This window comes from Anolis carolinensis, chromosome 1, assembly GCF_035594765.1.
Source record: "Anolis carolinensis isolate JA03-04 chromosome 1, rAnoCar3.1.pri, whole genome shotgun sequence".
NCBI lineage: Eukaryota > Metazoa > Chordata > Lepidosauria > Squamata > Dactyloidae > Anolis > Anolis carolinensis.
This window is the reverse complement of record NC_085841.1, coordinates 228,085,056-228,101,157: the sequence shown is the minus strand read 5'-3', so window position 1 is coordinate 228,101,157 and position 16,102 is coordinate 228,085,056. Positions and strand designations below refer to the sequence as shown.

Below are 16,102 nucleotides of genomic sequence, written 5' to 3'. Positions count from 1 at the left end.
CTTCGCAGGGCTGCTCACAAAGCCCCCTTCCTCCCACTGCTTCCTCCATGCTTTTGCACCCATTTATTTATTGTGTCAGAAGTGAACCGAGGTTGTAATGTATTGGGAAAATTATTTATTTATTTATTATTTATTTACAGCATTTATATTCCGCCCTTCTCACCCCGAAGGGGACTCAGGGAGGATCACATTACACATATAGGCAAACATTCAATGCCTTTTAACATAGAACAAAGACAAGACAAACATAGGCTCCGAGTGGGCCTCGAACTCATGACCTCCTGGTCAGAGTGATTCATTGCAGTGATTCATTGCAGCTGCTCTCCAGCCTGCGCCACAGCCCGAGCCCAAACACAAACATTTTTTTAAAAACAACAACAACTTGGCATTATCCTAATTGTCCTTTGACCAGTAGCTGGCCACTTGGAGCTCCTCTGGTGTTGCTGTAAGAAGGTCCTTCATTGTTCATGTGGTAAGGCCCAGACTGCATTGAAATAAGTGCTCTGTGGTTTGCTTTTCTGATTGAGGCCAGCCACTGATTGAGGTTCCGGGTGTTAGCCTGCCACTTTCGGACTCTCACTTTCTGAGGGGTTCCTCTGAGTATCTCTGTAAGTCTTAGAAAACTGGGTTGTTGTATGTCTTTCGGGCTGTGTGGCCATGTTCCACACAGCCCTAAAGACATACAACAACCCTGTGATCCCGGCTATGAAAGCCTTCGACAACTCTTAGAACACTATTTCTTGATTTAAGGCATTGGTGTGCTGGCTGATACCTGAACAGGGGGTGGCCAGGAGATGTCAATGTCTTGGTCCTTTCATTGCTGGCTGCTACTTCCTGTTGGATGTCAGGTGGTGCAATGCCGGCTAAACAGTATAATTTCTCCAGTGGTGTGGGACGTAGACATCCTGTCTCATTAAGAGCCACATCCAGTTTTAATGTGGTGAGATGTATTCCACACTGGACATGCATATTCAGCAGCAGAGTAGCAAAGTGCAAGGTCAGATGTCTTCACTGTGTCTGGTTGTGATCCCCAGGTTGTGCCAGTCAGCTTTAGTATGATGTTATTTCTAGCGCCCACTTTTTGCTTGATATTTGAGTAGTGCTTCTGTACGTCAGAGCACAGTCCAGAGTAACTCCCAAGTATTTGGGTATGCTACAATGCTCCACTGGGATTCCTTCCCAAGGTAATCCTCAGAGCTCAAGATACTTGTCTGTTCTTAAGGTGAAAAGCACACATTTGAGTTTTAGATCGAGTAGGGATCAGCTGGTTTTCCCTGTAACGGGCAGTAAGAGCAACTAAAGCTTCAGAGAACTTCTGTTCAACCGTTTCAAAGCTCCCTGCTTGGGCAGTGATGGCACAATCGTCAGCATAGATGAAATTCTCTGTGCCTTATGGCCATGGCTGGTCATTTGTGTATATGTTAAACATTAATGGAGCATGCATTCCCAGGAGGGCTTCACACATTTCCCACACAACCTTATGGGCTGGAGCTAAGCAGGAGGTGTGGGAGGGAGACTGCACTCTAACACAGCTCTTGCCCAAGAGCATTGACAGCTGTTTAACATGTGGCTGAGCTAAGAGTAAGTATCCATTGTATCTACAATCTACAACTCATCGTTTACACAGCAGCTTGAGAAATTAAACTCTCAAACAGCCAAGGCTGAGGACCAGGATTTCAGTGAGGTCTTATTGGATTTCAGAATGAAACTTAAGACTGTTGTTTCTAACTTTTTGATTTTTTTTTATCGTGTAAGAAGTGACTTGAGAATATATTGCAAGTCATTTCTGGCATGAGAGAATTGGCCGTCTAAAGAGATGTTGCCCAGGGGACGCCCGGATGTGTTAGCTGGGAGGCTTCTCTCATGTCCCTGCAAGTTCATCTTTTCTCACAGATTCGAAGCAGCAACCTTCAGTACAGTAACCCAATCTTCAGATCAGCAGTTCAGTCAGCACAAGAATTTAACCTATTGCACAACCGCAGTTCTTACTTTTTGAAATGGGAAACACTGAATACTGTACTTCAGGAAAGAGAAAGCTGCTGTATCACATCTTGCCATCAAGAGAAGAAGAAGATGATTTGCCACATTCTGAGAAAGAATCCCCCAGTGGTGATCAATGCTCAAAGTTGAGAACATTTGGTTGTTCTTGCATGCCTTAAAGTTGTTTCTGTCTTATGGTGACTCTAGGGCAGGGATTCTCAAACTGTGCTCTGTGGAGCCCTTGGGGCTTTGTGGATGATAGTAAGGGGCTCCGCGTTGCCATACTGCTTCCCACCTACTCCCCTTTCCTCCTCCTCAGAAATGCAGGGAAATTAAACTTTTGAACTGCTGGAAACAGCATCCTCCTCCTCCCAACCAGTCGGTCCTCAACCAGCCGGTCACCCCTTTCCACAGCTGCGCAGCATCGCCAAAACGCTGCGTTGCCAGCCACACCCCCATTGTTGGAAACAAGTGGTTGAGGAAGCAAGCGGTAGAATTTAGTGGGGAAGGAGTTGCAAAGCTCCATCGCTATGGTAAGTGCCTAGATTTGAATGGTGACTACGTGAGATGTGGTATTCGGGTGTGGCTTTCAACTGCATATGGTAAATGTTTTCTCCTATACTTTGTTCATTTTTAATTCCAAAACGTAATGTACTTTCTGGATAACCCTCGTATATACATTATATATTATATTATATATACTATAATATATACACATTTCTTGTGGCTCCACAATAATTTTTTGCTTCAAAAAGGGCTTTGCAGTTGAAAAGGTTTGAGAACCCCCACTTTAGGGTAAAATAATAATAATAATAATAATAATAATAATAATAATAATAATAACAACAACAACAACAACAACAACTTTATTTCTATCCCGCCACCATCTCACAGAGGGACTCGGGGCAGTTCACAAAACACTCAAAGTGTCATGCAAAATACAAAATACAACAAATACAAAACAAAACATAGGCAATAAACAGTCAACACAACATCCTATGGGTATGGGGCCTTCTTGGCAAGATATGTTTAAAGTGGGTTTGGCCTTGCCTGCTTTTAAGACTGAGAGAGTATGACTTGCCCCAGGCCACCCAATGGGTTTTCATGGTTGAGTGGAGAACCAAACTGTGGCCTTTCGAGTCTGATGACCTCATCAGATGGTCTGTCCATTGTATATCACTTGCTTTCCCCTTTCGCAATTGAGTCCATTACACGACACACAGCAACTTCCTGCCAGGCTCCTTGGCGAAATAGAAGAGCAAGTGGCATACTTTGTGGCTGCGACAACACAGGAGGCTTCACATGTTGCCTTTGGAGCAATGGGGCGTGGGGGGGGGGGGAGCTGGGCAGTGACACTTCTCCCCATGAGATGGGAGGAGAGGTAAGTCGGGTGATGTGGGCATGGAGTGATGGTTCTCCATGCCCCCCACCGGGACCCCATGGATTTGCCATGATGCATGGTGAATCCATAGGTCTTTACGATAAGGTCCTAGTCTAATGCTTGAACCAGTGACCTCTAACCCTCCAGATGTTTTGAGCTTCAATTCCCAGCATTCTTGACCATTGGACAAGCTGGCTAGGGCTTCTGGGATTTGGAGTCCCAAACACTTGGAGGACCACAGGTTGTACGGGTCTGACTTAAACTATAACACCATGCTGCTGTGGACGTAGCCCACTTTCCATTATCTTCAGCTGTTGGAAACAAGCTGCACCTACCCTTGTTTCCATACTTTTCTTCTGCTATCTGAGGCTAGCCCTCAGGTAATGGAAATGTGAGTTAAATTAAGCAAAGCAAAAAGAATTTGTGGTAAGAATGCATCAACCATGTATGTGGTGTATATCCTTCAAGCACAATCCCACCATAGAATCCTTTGAATCCATTGCAAAGTGAACCCCCCCCCCCCAAATACTATTTTTAAAGGGACAAGGAATAAGGAAAGAAAGAGTTCCTTGGGGAAGGACATCGTAACAGCAGATGGGCTGGAGTCAAGCAAAGGAGGTGCGGGTCTCACATGTATATCCTCCAAGCCGAATTTCCTCTCCTGCTTAGAAAACTCAATGCATCCCATCTGCTTATGCAAAGTCACTTCTGTCTTGTGTGGGGAAGCTCTTCCAACTTTCCAAGAGCTATGTCCATCAAGGCAAGAAGATCCATTGATCGGACATAGGTGATTTGCATCCAGATGCCAGCTTCTCCATCATGTGGTCCAATGAAAGAGAAACAGAAAGAAACAGCAGAATCCATATCTTTATTTGGCCCAGGGCAAGTGAAACAAAATGGCCTGAAGGCTAGATAAACTAAGCAAGGATCAGTATGGCCATGAAAAAGCCCCTTTTGTCATTCCAGCCCAACCCAACTCAGCAACTGACAGAACATCCAAGAGAGACACTCCAGAAAATCTTAACCATTAGCACAGTCTTAAATGAGAGTAATCAGTCCTTGAGATAGACAACCTGAGCCACTTCAGTCTTCCCAGTGTATATATTGTTTTATCTGTTGATCGGGTTAGGTCTCCATGTGAACTGTTCCGAGTCCCCTCGGGGAGATGGAAGCGGGTTATAAATTAAGATTATTATTATTATTTGAAATGCAACAAGATGAGTCCACAGCATTATTATTATTATTATTATTATTATTATTATTATTATTATTATTATTATTATTATATATTGTGAAGGGAGTTTTGTTGCTCTACACTGGCTTCAGAAAATATACAACAGAGCTAATTTCAATATCATTGTGAAATTAATGTTTGTGTCTGCTGCTTGTATTTTAACTTTGAATACCCGTGGGTTTCTTCCCACCTCATTTGCTGGATGTGTCATATCAGCAAAAGAAAAAAAGGATGGATGGAAAGAACCAGCAGGCACACTAAGAGCAAAAAATACAATGGAAGTTGGGAGTCTGGGTGGCTTTTGGCTTCACCAGTATCTGCAGAATCAAGGCAGAGTAAATGTGTATCAAAAAATCAGCCACAGTAGGAGGTATCCGTCTCCCAGGTAATAGCTAAATGACAAGCAGATGAGCCGCCATCGTATTGATTTAAGCATTTCGTTCCAGCCAGTCACAATTAACTTTGATTTGTTTTTACTTTCCTCTTACAGGTTTGCATTTAAAGCACTCTGAGAGCACTAATTGTATAAAAATTTTACTAAACTGCACATTCTCTTTCTGGAGAGGTAATGAATGAATGAACATAAAAGCTGGAATTTGTCTGAGATTTGAAGCCGGAGATTTTCCCAGCACTTTTTTCTCTGTGTGAAATTGGAACTGAAGGTGAGTAGCAAAGGGAAACGGAGTGCTTTGGAGAAAAAGGGAGGGAGTGAAGAAAAGGAAAACCACAGTAGACTCCAGCTTCTCTGTGGAAGGACATCGGTATTCAACTCCCTTGCTGTAATAGCTCCACTAGCTACTCGTCAGTTTCTACAATTAAAGGGCTGACTTTGAGTTATTAAACTATAGGGCAGTGGTTCTCAAACTGTGGGGCACGACCCTTAGGTTGGCTAATGGGGAAAACACAAGAAATTTTGCGCTCAGAAACAAGCATATCCATCATATTCAGTATAAACATTACTGGAGAAGAGTCACACCAGCAAATATTAAACACATGATTAATTAAAAAATCAAGTAAATAATATCATGAATTTCAAAAATGTGCTGTGAATGCTGATTTTAAAAGCTAAAGGATATTATTTTGTATTCAGTTAGGGATTAAATTCATTTATACATAAATGTGAAAATGATAACATGCACACTAAACGAACAGAAATACTGCCATTTATATACTATACTGAGTGGAATATGTGTGCAATGTACACATTTAGACGGAAGGTCACAGGAAGAAAAAGTTTGAGAACCACTCCCATAGGGTTTAGGCCAGTGGTTCTCAACCTGGGGTCCCCAGGTGTTTTTGGTCTACAACTCCCAGAAATCCCAGTCAGTTCATCAGCTGTTGGGATTTCTGGGAATTGAGGGCCAAAAACAACTTGTGACCCCAGGCTGAGAACCACTGGTTTAGGCTCTCTGAGAAACTCTGGTTTCTGTCCAGACCTTGAGCTTTATAGGAGAGCCCATTTTTTTCCACTGCATTACAATGCAGTTTGTTGGGGGTGGTTGGAGGGCTCAAGATAGGGCCTCCCTGGTGGCTGCTCCTGGGCTCTGGAACTCACTCCCAAAGGAGGCCAGAATGGCTCCCTCTTTGCTGTCTTTCCATAACAGGTCAAGGGAAATTGCCCTTGGATATACACAGCAGCAATGTAAGTCCAAAATTACTTGGCACAAGTGGGGCAGAATATCTGAAGATGTCATAACACTTGGGCTTGGTAATATCAACTCTCCTGGAAATCCATCTGGCATGAAATATTTGAGAAAGCCTCCTGTCTCATTGAATAATGCAGAGCTTCCTAAACATTTTATGTTGGTGATAGACTTTTGAGACTTGCATAATTTCGTGACACAGTAATTCAGTTGTACTAGCAAATCAGAGGTTAAACCAACCCCTTGTAAGAGATACAGACACATGTGTAAATGGTAAAAATGAAATGTATGGAGAGACATTGTATCTCATGAAAATCTTTTAAAATATATATTTAAAAATATATGATTTATTGCTTATTTCACCTAGACTCAGGTTTCTTATTACATTTGTGTGACAGACCTACAGTCGACACACTATCATAGAATCATAGAGTTGGGAAAAGACCTCATGGGCCATCCAGTCCAATCCTCTGCCAAGAAACAGGAAAATCGCATTCAAAGCACATGTTGCAACACACAGTTTGGAAAACTCTGAACTAATGCAATGTGTGTGTGTAATATTAAATTATAGTAATTTAATTTTAGTAATGATGGCTGGGGAAGGCTTCCATTTAAGATGCAGTGGCCAATCAGCTCAGCATTTGGGTGCTGAACCCTGACTCTCCATAAAGGTCTAGCTCCTTGGATAGCTTTTTTTTAATAATCTGGACTAAAACTCACAGTCAATTAACCACCTCATTCAATGGAGCCTATTAGCAGCTACCACCTTATCACATTGAGTCATAGAACACTTTGGCCTCTTTTCAAGCATAGAGAGGCATTAAGCTCATCACATGAGGCTTCAGGCTGTCATGCATAGACCTCCATGGTTGGAAAGAAGCAGAAGTGTCCTGAAGGGAGGGAACTCCAGCAATCAATCTCATTGAAAATTTTCCCCCTGGCAGGACACTTCAGCCTCTTTTCAACCACGGAGAGGCATGGAGCTCATCATATGTTCCAGGGTTGAAAAGAAGCAGAAATGTCCTTTTAAGAGGGAACTCTGAACATGGGTCAGCAATCATGTTTAGAGCTTCAACCACGTATCGCACTTTACTCCTATGTTTACAGCTGAAAAACAAGTGTGATGGGAACCATCAAAAGTTTCCCATTCTGTTTCATTGCTTAACTATCAGCAGTCTCTTGTATCCTATGGGCTTTGATGCAGAACAATAGGATTTCATGGAAAGAAATTGTTACTTGGAGGTTGTTACTTGGGAGGTTGTCTATATTATCTATAGCCTTGAGAGATAAGAACATCCTCCCTCCCTCTCTCCCTTTTTTGAACAAAATAACACCGGTGGTGCAGCGGGTTAAACTGCTGAGCTGCTGAAATTGTTGACCGAGAAGTTGGTGGTTTGAATCCAACCAGCAGGGTGAGCTCTCACTGCTAGCTCCCGCTTCTGCCAACCAAGCAGTTCGAGAGCATCCAAATGTGAGTAGATCAATGGGTATCACTCTGGCAGGAAGGTAGAGTGCAGTCATGCCGGCCGCATGACCTTGGAGGTGTTTATGGACAACTTAATGCCAGGGAAAACATTTACCTTTACCGAGCTATAGCGTTGTTGTTGTTTAATAGGTAAAGGTAAAGGTTTTCCCCTGACATTAAGTCCAGTCGTGTCTGACTGTGGGCGTTGGTGCTCATCTCCATTCTAAGCCAAAGAGCCGGTGTTGTCTGTAGACACCTCCAAAGTCATGTGGCCGGCATGACTGCATGCAACGCCATTACCTTCCCGCCGGAGCAGTAGCTATTGATCCACTCACATTTGCATGTCTTCGAACTGCTAGGTTGGCAGAAGCTGGAGCTAACAGCGGGCGCTCACTCCGCTCTGCGGATTTGAACTTGGGACCTTTCGGTCTGCAAGTTCAGCAGCTCAGTGCTTTAACACACTGAGCCACCGGAGGCTCCAGTTGTTTAATATTTCAACTTTATTTCAGTTTGGAACTAAAGGCAGTTGACAACTTAAAATGATTACAATACAGTTACAAACATATGTGGCCTATTATGTGGCAATAGCCATGGTGATCCCCAAATGTATTGGCTACAGCTTTGGTACAATATAGCCAATTTCCAACCCTGCTATTACATAGTTGCTATTCTGCATCCAACAGTTCAGAAGACACGATGGGCCAATTGACATTGCACAGTCAGCCAAGGCTCTGCGGGAAGCCATGCTTGTGGTGTATGAGCTGCCTTCTAGAACACATCGTTCATTTTTTCATGTTTGCAGTGAGAGTGGCTAAAGAGCTCATGACATGTGCTTTCTCTTCTTATTTTTATCTGACAAAGCAGGGAAAACCATATCTCATAAACCACAGAAAGAATATGGTTTTCTCTGGTTTACTGGCAAGGAACAAACCAATGAACGAGTATGGTGTAGGGCTTTGAGTGTTGGACTAGTTTCTTGGAGACCAGGATTCACATCCTCACTCAGCCATAGAAACTGTGGCCTTGGGCAAGTCATACCTTCTCAGCCTCAGAGGAAGGCATTGGAAACCTTCCTCTGAACAAATTGATAAGAAAACCCTGTGATAGGTTCATCTAAGGGTTACTATAGGTTGGACATTTATTGAAAGTATACAACAACAGTAACAAGGAACCTGGGTAGAGTGGCAGCCCACATTCACACAACATGATACACAAATGATGAAAGAAACCTCCACGGTTTATTTAGTTGCTCCTGTTGCAAATGGGAGCGACTGAGAATTCCTGATACTATGTTGTTCTACATACGTTTTTCTGTCTCTCATTGGCTCTTTTCTGCTTGTTATTTAATTCCACCTATTTCCTTCTTTGGGTCCAGTTTGATAATGCCTTCATAAAGAATGTCTCCTTTCTTCTTTTTCTAGTGTCTGGCTAACTTAGTTTCATGCCATTTACTAATAAACACTCTGTTTAATGTCTTTGTATCTCCCCATCCCCCTTTTGTTATATAGATTCCCTTATAGATTGGAGGTGGCATTTCAATAGAGAAAAGACTGAACCTCACTAGTAGGGTGGAAGGCATTTGATGTAAACAGATTAGGAAATGGCTATAAACTGCTTTAGGCCTTGGAAGTGTGGAAGTGTGTATGGGGAAACTTAGCAGAGATTCGAACATCTCATTTACTGTGTGCTATTGTTTTTTTTTTCTTCTTAAAGTTGAATTTAAAGTAAAACTTGAGAAACTCTTCCAATCTACTAACCAGTTTCCAGCTGAGGCTGGCAGAAGAAAAGCCTCGCTTGGAAATGGCAGAGCCCGGTGAGGAAAGTCTGTTCTTATTCGACTTCCAACAGAGACTAGAAGTTGGAGAACTAAACATCTTAGCACACAACCTGTTCCTGTGAGATTTCCACCCAGTTTAGCAGGCTTGGGGCCAACTCCTCATACAGTAAAAGAGGTAGAGAGGGGTGCAGTTCTTTTCCAGACTCAGGCAACCAGGAATATTTACATTACAGTTTCAACATTTCAATCAAATGGCAGAGTATGGGAAATTTACTTTTTGGACTATAGCTCCCAAGCTACTTAGGGCAGCCACCAGCTGGTTCCTTGAACTGTACCCTTTCCCAGAGCAACCCTTTTCAGCCTTTGATACTATGACTTAAACTGGTAATTAATTTAAAAAAAATATTTCATGAAATTTTGCAGTGTTCTATAATATACATACACACAGCATTATTCTAATTCTTGGAAGTGCAGGACCTTATAATTATGTTCATGAGACTTCCATTTTGATTTTACAGAATTTTCTTTGTGATTTAAGAGCTATCTTAACTTGCTCATTTTCTAGCTCCGCAGCTCTCTGGAGGAAGAAGCACCACTTCTTGGAGGAAGAGGTATCTGAGCCACCATAGTGGTAAAACTGTAGTTGTCTCAGCCTGTGCAGAAGAGGCCAGACACATAGGTCTGCTTTAGCATGGAATTAGGGTGTTTCCCAGCTACAGTGACATACCTTGTGGGAGTTGTAGTTTTTAAGGTCTTTAGCTTTCTTTGCCAAAAAGTGCTGGTGCCTCACCAAACAGCACATTACAGGATTTGATAGCATTGGGTATGGCAGTTAAAGTGGTATCAAATTGAATTAATTGTATCGTGTAGATGCAGCCTCCATCTCTGCTTTGAGAGTTGAGGTTCCAAAAGAGTAGATAGGAGGAGTGATAATTTTTAGCTACAGGCCAAAAGTACCTAAATTAAGTATTTCTAAGAAAGAATAACTAAAGAGGAAGTAATATGTGTATTTTTAAAAAATGTTTTTTGGTGTATGTATGTTTTAGCAATGTTGTAATGTTGTATGTATGTTTAGGTGTATGTATGTTTTAGCAATGTTGTAACCCATCACGAGCCATGAGGAGAGGCGGGCAAGAAAAAAAATATTGTTATTATTACTATTATTAAATTTATTTTTACTAACAGCCATATCACACAAAGCAAAAGCGCATCCCTGCGTGTAATGAGGAGGTGTCAGCTGCTGGCTGAGATGCCGGGATTTCCCCGCTTCCATCCAGTGATGCCCAGATTTGCCATGGAAGCTGGCGAATAACTATGCTAAACCTCATCCGTGTGATGAGGTCCTAAGTGCATAATACAGTAGAGTCTCACTTATCCAAGCCTCGCTTATCCAAGCCTCTGGATTATCCAAGCCATTTTTGTAGTCAATGTTTTCAATATATTGTGATATTTTGGTGCTAAATTCGTAAATATAGTAATTACAACATAACATTACTGCGTATTGAACTACTTTTTCTGTCAAATTTGTTGTATAACATGATGTTTTGCTGCTTAATTTGTAAAATCATAACCTAATTTGATGTTTAATAGGCTTTTCCTTAATCTCTCCTTATTATCCAAGATATTCGCTTATCCAAGCTTCTGCCGGCCCGTTTAGCCTGGATAAGTGAGACTCTACTGTAATTGTAATGAGCTACTATTGGGGCTTTAGAAATAGATTTAATACAAAGACGGCTTTCCAAACAAAGGTCTAAGCCAGATTTAAGCATTTGAAAATTTTTAACTTTGGAACATTGTGACTGAAGTATAGTTCCTCTGCATTATGTTGTGATTGTTTCATTGGTTCATACTAATGTGTTGCTTCAAGCATGTGAATGAATGAGATACATCTCTCTTCTTTAAACTTCCTTTGTTCCTTCTTCACAGGGTGAATTATGGTGGATAGTACGTGAAGGTATACAGTAGTGGTTCTCAAACTGTGGATCCCCAGATGTTTTGGCCTTCAACTCCCAGAAATCCTAAATAGCTGGTAAACTGGCTGGGATTTCTGGGAGTTGTAGGCCAAAACACCTGGAGACCCACAGGTTGAGAACCACTGGAATAAATGAATGCCCCAATCTAAGATTGATGCACATGTAAAAATGGAATGGATTTCTCCATGTGGTTATGCTTTGAAAATTTGCAAAACAAAAGCTGTACAACCTTTTTAATTTTCAAATAGAGATGTGCATAACATCCGTAGCCATAAGTGTATCAGTGAGCATGTTCTGCAAGTACTATTCACCTGTTTTGGGGGGTAGGAATCCTAACTCCTGTTCCAGTTTTTTTCCAGGCATCAGATAATGTCTTATGATATTGGATAGATAGTTACCCTGTTTTCTCAATAGTTCTGGTGCTTTCCTTTTGAAAGAAAATTGAACTAGATGTTGAGCAAAGCTTGGGAAAGTTATGTTTGTAAGAAATCTTCCAAGTTCTAGCTCAGAGAGCAATTTTCAAAAGAGCTTACAGTTTGAGGTCTAATTTGGTTTCTTGGAGAATAAGGATGTATTATGATACAAACAAATGAGAATGCTATAGTATTTATTCTTTTCAGGAGTAGGAAAGACTACTAATGGTTTATGTCACAGCTGGAAGCCTTGCGGAACCACGCCCTCCCATATCTGATGGACCATTACTGCCCAATGAGAAAAAATAGTACACTTAGTTGTCATATGCTTTCAAAAGTGGTGTGGCGAGCTTCAGATGTAAAAAGGAGACCGAAGAGGAGCAGTGCACTATTCTAAATTAAGGATGACTAAAAGGTGGCCTTGGGGATGTGGGCAGACCAAAACTCCCATACAACCCTTGTGGTGGCAAAACATTAGAAAATCTCCAGGAACTACAACTCACCTTTTAAACAGTAAATTACTGAAACACACCTGAATATACCCATTTCCCAAAACTTTTGTCCACATTTGGTTTTGATTTATTTATTTTGGTGGTTTTTGGGGGAGCACTTTTGGCAGTGTTTGCAACCTAGAAAAAATCCCAAGGGCTAGAAACTGGTCCACCAAACTTTACTATTGTATAAATTTTCATATGTAAGTGCCAACCTCAGAAGAGGTATAGAAAGGTCAGAGAAGATGTCTATTTAACACAACTGCATATGGGTTGAATTACAGTGATGGAGAAATTGGATTTCACTAGGGAGACCTGGGTTTATCATGTGTTCTAGACCATGCAGAATGTGTTTTAAAGCCAACATTTGAGTTTTGTTACTGCGATCTAATAGTGGATTTACACCAGATGAAATCTGGGCCCTAATACCTCCTTTGTAGCTAATTATTAATTTGTTCAGTGTGTAAGTGAAAAGAAAAATATGTTTTTAATTAAAAGAGCCTGGGAAAATATAACATGTTTTAGTAGCATTTGTCATTTAGCTGACAAACAAACAAACAACAATTAAACTTTACACTTAGTCATCTGTGAACTATGCGTTTGAGAAACCTAATTCAGTCTTCTTGCCATATTAAAAAGCCACCATAGAAGATTAGTTGTATTTATTATTGAATTCTTATTATTGTAAAATGAGATAGGATGCTTTTTTTGACAAGAAATTGGCCAATATTGTTAAATGATGTGTTAATTGCTCAGATGTCCATATGCTAAGTCCCCTTGAAGGTAGAATAACTAATCTCACTATTTTATGTGTGTTTGTGTATGTGTGTGCGTGTATGTGGATTCAGAGGTTCCCAGAATGGAGAGATGATAACCCATAAGGCTTGGAAACCTCCCAGTAGTAGAGCCTCACTGCCAAAGCCCTCCAATGCAGTAGAATAATTGTGTTTCCAAAGCTCAATAAACCATGTGCAATGTATGTTCCACATATGTTTGTATGCATGAAAGAGAATATTATCATAACAAAATGAGCGCCAACCTTTTGTCGGGAGTGCCACTAGTCACATCTGAAATATGTCAGAGTGCCACTTCAGCACTGTATGCAATCCAGTATATGTCCCAACATGCTGCCGCTGGAGCAAGGAGGAGGAGGAGGAGGAAAGAGGAGAAGGAGGCAACAGCATGTTCCTCCTCTTCCTCTCTATTGCCTTCCTCCTCCTCCTCCTCCTCCTCACTCTGGTGGCAGCATGTTGGGCCAGTTGTGCTCGACCATAGTGCAGCTCATCGAGGGGCTCAGCAGCTCGGGGAGCCCCTCCAGCCAAGAGGCAGCCTCGACCTCGCCTCCATCACCTGCTCCCAACTACAGCTCTGTTGCTGCTGCTTCTTTGCCCTCCTTGCCCTCTTCCACCATTGCCAGCTCCTGCAGACTGGATCTGGTGGTTCCTCAAAGCGAACTAGCTAAAAAGGGTGGTGGGAAACTTCTAGACACAGGCATCAAAAATCTTCTCCCAGGGATGACAACATGTATTGAACTGTATTGTGATTATGTGGAAAAATAATGTAATACCCATGCTGTAATCCATATAAGTTTTATTAAAATATATTCATTCTTTGTATTTTTTTAAAAAAATCTTGTAACCTTATGTTCCGGATATCCCTCGTATGTACAATCCCTTCCTCAACATGGGTGATTTTGCCTGTAGTGTGTTGAGAGGACATTTGAACAATGCTAGAGAGACAAGCACAATTATAGACCAGAAATGTTTTCCATGGCAGTTTGAGGATCCGAACCCTGATCTCCCAGAATTTTTGGCTGGATCTTCATTGATTTGGTGTGTCCTACATCAGATTGGCCACACAGGGAGCTCCCAATGCACTGTAGACGGGGGAGTCTCCACTACCTAGCATTGCCAAATGCAGTTCAGCAACACTGGGAGGCCAACTTTCCTGCCACCCCTCCACCCTCTGTGTTATGGCTGCAATAAAAAGGTAAAGGATTTCCCCTGACGTTAAGTCCAGTCATGTCTGACTCTGGGGGTTGGTGCTCATCTCCATTTCTAAGTCAAAGAGCCAGCGTTGTCCATAGACGCCTCCAAGGTCATGTGGCCGGCATGACTGCATGGAGTGCTGTTACCTTCCTGCTGGAACGGTACCTATTGATCTACTCACATTGGCATGTTTTCGAACTGCTAGGTTGGCAGAAGCTGGAGCTAACAGTGGGCGCTCACTCCGCCCCCGGGATTTGAACCTGTGACCTTTCGGTCTGCAAGTTCAGCAGCTCAGTGCTTTAACACACTTCGCCACCAGGGCTCCTATGGCTGCAATACAGGACTTATTTTTCCATTATTGTTTGCAATGTCACCAGTCAGGGTGATGGAACAGACTGGGAAGGGAGGGGGAGAGGAGTGGGGATCCATGTCGTTCTGTCCAATTTCACTATACATAACAATGGAAAGTAGGACCCATATCATGACTGGTGACTACTGTGACATGGAAGGCAGGAGGGATGGTGAATGCTATTCCATGTTCCTGGGCTGTCCAAGCCTAGGATCTATGGGATGGCAGTGGGGAACAGTTGCGGCCAGTTCTATTTCATAACCAGCCCAACTGTTCCCACAGGTGGAAAGTCAGTCTGATTTCTGTGCCAGAAATAAGACTTCCTCCCAATTTTGGGTAATGTAGGACAAGGCCTCATTATCCTGGATCAGCGTCATGCAATGTTAGACCACTACAGACCTCATCTGGCTTTGTATTAGTGGTTCTCAACTTGTGGGCCCCCAGGTGTTTTGGCTACAACTCCCAGAAATCCCAGCCAGTTTACCAGCTGTTATGATTTCTGGGAGTAGAAGGCCAAAACATCTGGGAATCCACAGGTTGAGAACCACTGGTCTATACCAATCCAAGGGTTCAGTATAGATGTGGCCTAATACAGTGCTCAAGCTACTACAACATGCTGGCATTCACTATTTGCACTAGGGTTGTTCTATCTAACTTGAAGAGGTTTTATTCATTTCTCTTGCAAATCCCTCTTTTCCAGTCATTGTTTTACCTCTTTGTTTCTAACTGGAAGAAAATATATTTTCTATCTTTTCAGGCTTAGAGAGCCTGATTAGAGAGATGGGCTGAAACTAACAAAATGAAGCTCAACAGGGACAAATGCAAGATACTCCATTTAGGTAGAAAAAAATGAAATGCAAAGATACAGAATGGGTGATGCCTGGCTCGACAGCAGAACGTGTGAAAAAGATCTTGGAGTCTTTGTGGACCACAAGTTAAACATGAACCAACAATGTGATGCAGCGGCTAAAAAAGCCAATGGGATTTTGGCCTGCATAAATAGGAGTATAGTGTCTAGATCCAGGGAAGTCATGCTACCCCTCTATTCTACCTTGGTCAGACCACACCTGGAACACTGTGTCCAATTCTAGGCGCCACAATTTAGGGGAGATGTTGACAAGATGTTGGCGACTATGATGTGGAACAATGGCTTTAAACTACAGGAAAGGAGATTCCACTTGAACATTAGGAAGAAGTTCCTCACTGTGAGAGCTGTTCAACAGTGGAACTCTCTGCCCTGGAATGTGGTGGAGGTTCCTTCTTTGCCTTTTAAGCAGAGGCTGGATGGCCATGTGTTGGGGGTGATTCGAATGCAGTTTTCTGCTTCTTGGCAGAATGGGCTTGGACTGAATGGCCCATGAGGCCTCTTCCAACTCTATGATTCTATGTTTCCAAAACGAGTGTTTCT

At 42.2% G+C, this 16,102-nt stretch overlaps 1 long non-coding RNA gene across 2 annotated transcripts in view; it reads left to right on the top strand.

Moving 5' to 3' along the window:
• Window positions 1-4,963: 4,963 nt before the first annotated feature.
• The window catches only part of LOC103279183 (uncharacterized), a 70,892-nt gene continuing 59,753 nt past the window's right edge, over window positions 4,964-16,102 (top strand). Inside the window, exon 1 of one of the 2 annotated variants that reach the window (XR_010001489.1) lies at window positions 4,964-5,257. This is a non-coding gene — a long non-coding RNA (uncharacterized LOC103279183). The remainder of the gene's footprint in view (window positions 5,258-16,102) is intronic. The other variant, XR_010001488.1, reaches the window with a different exon arrangement.